Raw genomic sequence first — 7,184 nt, 5'->3', positions numbered from 1 at the left:
ATATGTTCTACTGGATCAGGTATTGTATAGCGGAGGTAGCGCTCTGCCGAGTGTCCTTCTAGTTCCCGATGCGACCGCTCATTTTGGTCAAGTGCTGGTACGTGAGGTCAAATGGAGGAGTGTTTTTTTTATTTTGCTAAACCTCAAGCAAATAAATGTCAAATTGTATCATTGATGGGCTGCTCTACTCTTTTTATTACTAACACATGATTTGGTGATGCATGTGTGGGGGTGATCATGTGTTGGTGCTCGTTGGTGTTTTTGTGTTTCCAGGGCATGAACATGGCTGGTTTAATGTTTGCGTTGGATGTGATGAGGTGTGGGTTGTGTGATTGTTGGAGTTCCCATTAGGTGTTGGGAAAGTGTGTGTGTGTGTGTGTGTTATCTATTGCCACCGCTCACTTGTATTAACAGGAAATGGTAAGAACTCGACACCTCTCATTCATTCATGGATATTTTGCGTCTGTCCTATATTTTTGTCAGTCTGACTTGCATCCAGGAAACAACAATTATGGTTTAACCATTTCGAAATTGCCACTCTTTTATTTAAATGCTGAAGATTATGTTTAAAAGCTAATTTGAATGACATTTCTCGTGAGCAACGGTAGGTTAAATGTGTTTGTGCGACCAGATATAAACACACCTGATGCTCGGCCGAGACTTCAGACTTCAGCATGCTCACAAGGCTCTGCCGTCAAAATGAGAAGCCCCAGAAGGTAAAGAAAATAGGATCACATTTGTACATGTCGTGTATATCTTCCAATCACATTTGTAGATGTCGTGCATATCTTCCAGTCTCCTTGAATATTTCGAATAAAATAATTCCAACCCATCATTTGTGACGGGCTTTTAAACTAGTCCTTTATAAATCTGACGATTGAATTGTATTGAGGTACAATACAGGACTTACAAAATGACGTATGAATGTGAAATAAGGCCTTTTGCACATTCGCTGTGGGTTGTGTACAGTAAGAACTGTAGTTGGTAATCATACTAACTCCAACCTGCTGATTCCAGAAAAAAAAGGCCGATATCGGCCAAGCACGTGTGTGTGTGTGTGTGTGTGTGTGTGTGTGTGTGTGTGTGTGTGTGTGTGTGTGTGTGTGTGTGTGTGTGTGTGTGTGTGTGTGTGTGTGTGTGTGTGTGTGTGGACCGAGCACTTTCTTGCTCACTTTATCCAGTTGCTTGCATCATTGGGTTTTCGCCATTTGTATCCTACATGCCATGCTTCCAGTATCAATCCGTGTCGTTTTTTGAACATAGTGTCTCAGATACCGGTGCCATTAAAATCAAATTTGGTTCCAGATTTCAGGCAATGATGTGCTGTGTCACCTTTCCAAGCCTGATGGCTCTATTTTGTTCATATAACCTTTGTGACAAATTTCTTCCAGTTTCAGCAACGTAGAATTGGTCACAGTCTCTGCATGATGAGTGGTAGACAACTCCAGATTTATCACCAGTTGGTATTGTGTCCCTTTGTTTTGAAATAACATTACGGATGGTGTGTCCATGCTACACCAATCCATGTGCTGCGTACTTTCTTGCCAATCCTTTTGGAAAAGCCTGAGTAGTAAAGCCGTTTTTGTGGATGTTGGCATCAAACACGTAACAAACAGGCATTTGAGCGCCCACATGTCAAGCCCGATAACCAAGGCTGGGGCATTCATGAAACACATGGCACTGAACCGATGACCCAAACACCCAAACCGGAAGCAAATCCCTCCTCCAATCCCACCCTCTTTATTAAATCTATCCAAAAACTCATGCTGATTGGTCCTGCTCACAGCCCAATCATAACGCGTAGCCATTCCCGTCGCTTGTAATAAGTACAGCTGATTTATTTGAAGCTGCCCATCTGGTGTTTAATTATTACCTTTGAGGATGGAAGATAATATTCTTTTAAAACGTCAGGATTTTAAGAAAGAGTTTTATTTTCTTGGCTTAGCGTGCTTTTATTCTCCATAAAATATGTCTGATGAGCTGCCCATTTGTAGTCAGTTACCTCTATATATATGGAAATTTGGTTTGTGCAAATTGTTGTAGTCTGTACGCTGTGATAAAACAACTCAGAAACAAAACTTCCAACTCACCACAGCTAGGAAGTGCAGATAGCTGATGATCACCACAAATATGGTAGATGGGGGCCGATCCGTTGGATATCCAAAGTGGTCCTTCTATGTGCCGAGTCACTGCATCGTGTCGATGCCCAATGACGAACTCGTTATACAAATGTGACTTCAGGTGATCGAAAGTTGTCGATTAAAAAAAAAAATCAGAATCACGGTTCTTGTCGAATATTCTCGACGTGAATAAGGTGAGAAAAATTCACCAGCTCGGCCGAGTTAACAAGAACAATAACGAGGTGGAATGTTAGCTTGGTTAAATCAAAACCGAATGCTAAAACCAAGAGCATGAAGTTCTTGCATTATTTCCTTTATGAAAACAATTCAACGATACGTGGATTTGCAAAGAGGATCCCGTTGAGAAGTTAAGAGAAAAAAAGGAAACCCGCTGACTCAAACTTCAACAAGAAATCTCCACTATTAACCCTCTGAAAAGGACCCTACCCATTTGTCCACCCGTCTACATCATTGAACCAATCAGAACTGGCTATGATACAGTCACGTGATGTAGGGCCAGGAAAAGGTTTGCACATGCTCGCTCTTGCAAAGCAGGTCACTACGTACATATACACACAAATCGAACCACCTACCTTGACGAGACAGCAGGACACATATTGAGTCCCATCACAGAATGTGCTGCATAATCTCTAAGCAACAAGTGTCGTTTGCAACATGAACACATTGTCTCTGCCCTGCTGATCATCATTTAGGAGGTTTGCACTCAGGAATAGTAAATTAAACAAAAGGATCACACTGACCCTAGATGTGACAGGACACTGATGTTATGCCTCCAAACTAGGATGGCTTCTGTGTGGCATTCAGGTCTTTGCAGAATTAGATTGATACCTTTCTGGTCAGTCCATGCAGAGGTAGCAAGCACACTTCACATTCTCTTTAGCAATCCTTTCTCGCACTTCGCAATTTTAGCAAGCGCACTTAGCACACTGAGGTGGCAATCCTCTGCCGAACTCCGGCAAACGACAACCCATTTATATCAGTGAGTAAGTGAGTTAACGAATAATTGAGTGATTTAGTGAGCAATCGAGTGTGAGTCAGTGGTTAGAAAGAGCTTTATATATTAGATATATGAATTGGATGTATGTACAGGCGCTGTCACACCTTGACGATTTAGCCAGCGTATGCCGACTTATGAAAAATTTGTCTAAAACACTGGCACACGTCGAATACGTTATGGGTAAGTTTTGATAACATTAAGAGCACGCTGAAAAGCACTGCCATACGTCGTAGTACGCTGGCTTTCATCGTTGTACTTTGCGGTTGTCCTCAAATTTTAGCATGCTTGAAATTTTATGACGTAAGCCAGCGTATGATTCACACATTCCGCTACGCTGGCCATAAGTTGTAGGCACGTTATGCGATCGTTGACACACGTCGACACACGTTACTTGTAAGTTACTCATAAGTCGAAACATGTCGAGGTAATGCTTAGCATACCCAAAACGTATTTCTAACCTATGAGTAACGTGCTTTGAACATATGTGTAACCTACCTCCAACGCATATTGACGTATGTAGATGTATTTGATTGACGTCTTCCGGACGACCACAGAACTTACTGAATGTGTTTCTAATTTACAGCTACCGTATAATGGCGTATTGGCAGCGTTTTAAAAAAACAACAACAACAACTTCCAATATTTCGTCACGTGCCGTTACGTCACGTCCGATTGCCTCTTCAGTTTGCTCATGTCTTATTCTTAGTTCCTCCTCTGTGAATATTTTCTGTTTGAGGATATTGTCACGTCGACGTCGAAACTTCAAAGCAAATGTCCAAATATATTTTAAAATTCGTGATTGACGAAAAAAAAATTACAATAATAAAAAACAACAACAACAACAACCTCAGATATTTCATCACGTGCCTTCACGGAGCCAAGGAGAGAAAAAAGAAAATGTGCCTTGACGGAGAAAACAAGTTTCGGGTATACTAAACATTACCTCGACGTGTTTCGACTTATGAGTAACTTACAAGGAACTTGTGTCGACGTGTGTCAATGATCGCATATCGTGCCTGCAACTTATTCCCAGCGTAGCGGAACGTGTGAGCCATATGGCGAGTACGTTGTAAAATTTTCAGCATGCTTGAAATTTCACGACGTACTAGACGTACTACGACGTATGACAGCGTACTTCATCGTTTTCAGCGTGCTCTTCACGTAAACGAAACTTACCCATTACGAATTCGACTTGTGCCAGCGTTTTAGACACATTTTTCAGAGGTCGGCATAAAGGCCCGGTCACACCTTGACGTTTTAGCCAGCGATTGCAACGTATTAAAATGTATGTAAAACGCTGGCTTACGTTGAACTTTTGATGTTTTTAAAAAAAAATTCGGACGTATTCATAACATGTTGGTCGTATGCATAACATATTAGTAATGGACACAGAACGTTTCGTTGTGTTATAGATAACTTATACCAACGAATGCTGAACCTGTTGTTGGCCTACACAACGTATGCCCAATGATAGTCTAACTTCGGCATAGCGCGTTGCACGCATCACCGACGATGTTGTGACGTAACCTATTAAAAGGCTGACGCACAACGATTCGAATCATAACTGCCGTAGAAATGGAAGTGACAACATCGCGGTCACACCTTGGCGATCTTGCCAGCGTATGCCGACCTAAGAAAAATGTGTCTAAAACGTTGGGGCACGTCAAATACGGTATGAGTAAGTTTGGTATACGTGAGTAGAACGCTAAAGTACGCTATCATACGTCGTAGTAAGTAGAGTACGTCAAGAAATTTTAAACATGTTCAAAATTTTACGACGTACTCGGCATATGACACACGTTCCGCATGCGATGGGGATAAGTTTTACACACGATATCTGGACGCTTACACACGTCCACAAAGGCTACTTATAAGCTACTCATAAGTCGAAACACGTCGCGATAATGTCTTTTTTACGCGAGACTTATTTCTAACTTATGTTTGACGTGCTTTGAACCAATTCTTTACGTAGTCCCAACACACATCGACGTATGTAGACGTATTCCAATGACGTCTTCCGGTCGACAAAAAAAAAAAATGAATGTGTTTCTAGCTTACAACTGCCATATAAAGACGTGTTCCCAGCGGTTTTGGGAATTGGTATATAAAAATGCTGCTCATAAAAGGGGAACCCAACAGTGTTTTCGAGTCCTTTTTGAGTCGATGTCCATGTCAGCAGTAACAGTATCAGTATCAGTATTAGTATTAGTATTAGTATTAGTATTAGTATTAGTAGTAGTTTGTTCATGTTGGCAGTAGTAGGTGGGTGTGAGGGGGAGGGTGTGGGTTATGATGGATCGTCCTTGCGTCCGCGTGTCCGCGGGTAGGTTCATAGGCTGCCACTCAACGATTTAAATGGCTGCATCTCCACTATTGAAAGTAGACGCTTGCGCTCAACAATTGGATTTTTTTTACACTCAATGACTTTTAAACGGTACCACTCAGCTAGTTTCATTGTTTACAATGAACGATTTAAATTGCTGTCACTCGCCTTTGTTTTTTTGTTTTTTTGTTTTTTTTTGACGCTGGCGTTTGGAAATTTGAAGCGTTTCTTCTGAACGTGTTAAAACGCTCAAACTCGACTATTTTAAATAGACGCTGCCGATGGACAATTGGAATCATAGCCAAGCTAGACATCGAAGTGTGAACATCCTCGTCTTGCCGAAGAAAAGTTTGAAGAATGCTGCAAATAAGTGTCCTGGCCGTGGCCGTGGACGCTGACGCAAGGACGATCCATTATACCGACGTCTTTCAGCCTATGAGTAACTTAAAAGTAACGTCTATCGACGTGTGGCAACGATCGCGTAACGTGCCAATAACACGTTAATCATAGGTTAGAAATAAGTTTCGGGTACGCTAAACATTACCTCGGCGTGTCTCAACTTATGATTAACTTACAAGTAGCATGTGTTGACGTCTGTCAACGATCGCAGACCGTGCATACAACTTGTGGCCAGCGTAGCGGAACGTGTGAGTCATACGCCGGCATACGTCGTGAAATTTCAAGCATGAAAAAATTTGAGGACAACCGAAAAGTACAACGTTTAAAGCCAACGTCCAACGACGTATGGCAGTGTTTTTCAGCGTGCTCTCAATGTTATCAAAACTTACCCATAACGTATTCAACGTGTGCCAGCGTTTTAGAAAAAAAATTCAAAAATCGGCATACGTTGGCTAAAACGTCAAGGTGTGACCGGGCCTTAAGCTGGCTAAATCGTCAAGGTGTGACTGCGATGTTGACACTTCCAATTCTCAGGCGGTTATGATTTGAATCGGCGAGCGGCAGCTTTTTAACAGGCTACGCCACGCGATCGTCGGCGATACGTGCAGCGCGCTATGCCTAAGTTAGACTACCGTTGGGCATAGGTTGTGAACGCCAACAACACGCTAATCATTCGTTGGTATAAGTTATCAATAAGACAACGAAACGTTCTGTGTACGTTACTAATATGTTATGCATACGACCAACTCGTTATGAATACGCCAAAAACTAAAAAAAAAAAAACATCACAATTTCAGCGTACGCCAACGTTTTACATACATTTTTATACGTTGCAATTGCTGGCTAAATCGTCAAGGTGTGACAGCACTTTACAGTATGAAAAATATAAAAGCATCAGTGTTTCTTGGACTCTTGTGAGACTCAATCTATGAACATTCTCAACACCCTCATAAGTCTATGATTTGTAAAGCTATTAGCAGGCTCTCCCACTTTTAGTAATCACTCCTTGAAAGAAAGGACAACAACGATGACAGAAGATATGAAAACATTTCCCTCACCATTTCATTTCTTCCCAACAATAAAATGACCATCACCACATCCTGGAACCGAAGCTACAAAAAGAGAGTAAGCTGAAGAGAAATATGGTGGAAGGTTAAAATGGAAGCACACACTGGTCAGATGGTAAACAGATGTGCACACACAATGGTATGCGAGAGAAACAGGACTGATGCCCAGACAGGCATCCCCCTGGGCTAAATCAAAGGCGCGACGGCTTGTCGTTTTGCACTTTTCTGGCACTCTTTTCTGCCGTGATTGTAACAGT

The 7,184-nt window shown here is 41.8% G+C and overlaps 1 protein-coding gene across 1 annotated transcript in view; it reads left to right on the top strand.

Annotated features, from left to right (window-relative positions):
- The first annotated feature begins 635 nt into the window (after positions 1 to 635).
- Positions 636 to 7,184, top strand: part of LOC147028179 (BMP-binding endothelial regulator protein-like) — a 124,408-nt gene continuing 117,859 nt past the window's right edge. The window contains exon 1 of the mRNA XM_085878318.1: positions 636 to 716. The gene's annotated coding sequence lies outside the window, so the exon portion shown is untranslated. The remainder of the gene's footprint in view (positions 717 to 7,184) is intronic.

This window comes from Eptatretus burgeri, chromosome 4, assembly GCF_056783735.1.
Source record: "Eptatretus burgeri isolate ZD-2024b chromosome 4, Ebu_testis_v1, whole genome shotgun sequence".
In the NCBI taxonomy this organism is placed as follows: Eukaryota; Metazoa; Chordata; class Myxini; order Myxiniformes; family Myxinidae; genus Eptatretus; species Eptatretus burgeri.
This window is presented reverse-complemented; position numbering and strand designations above follow the sequence as displayed.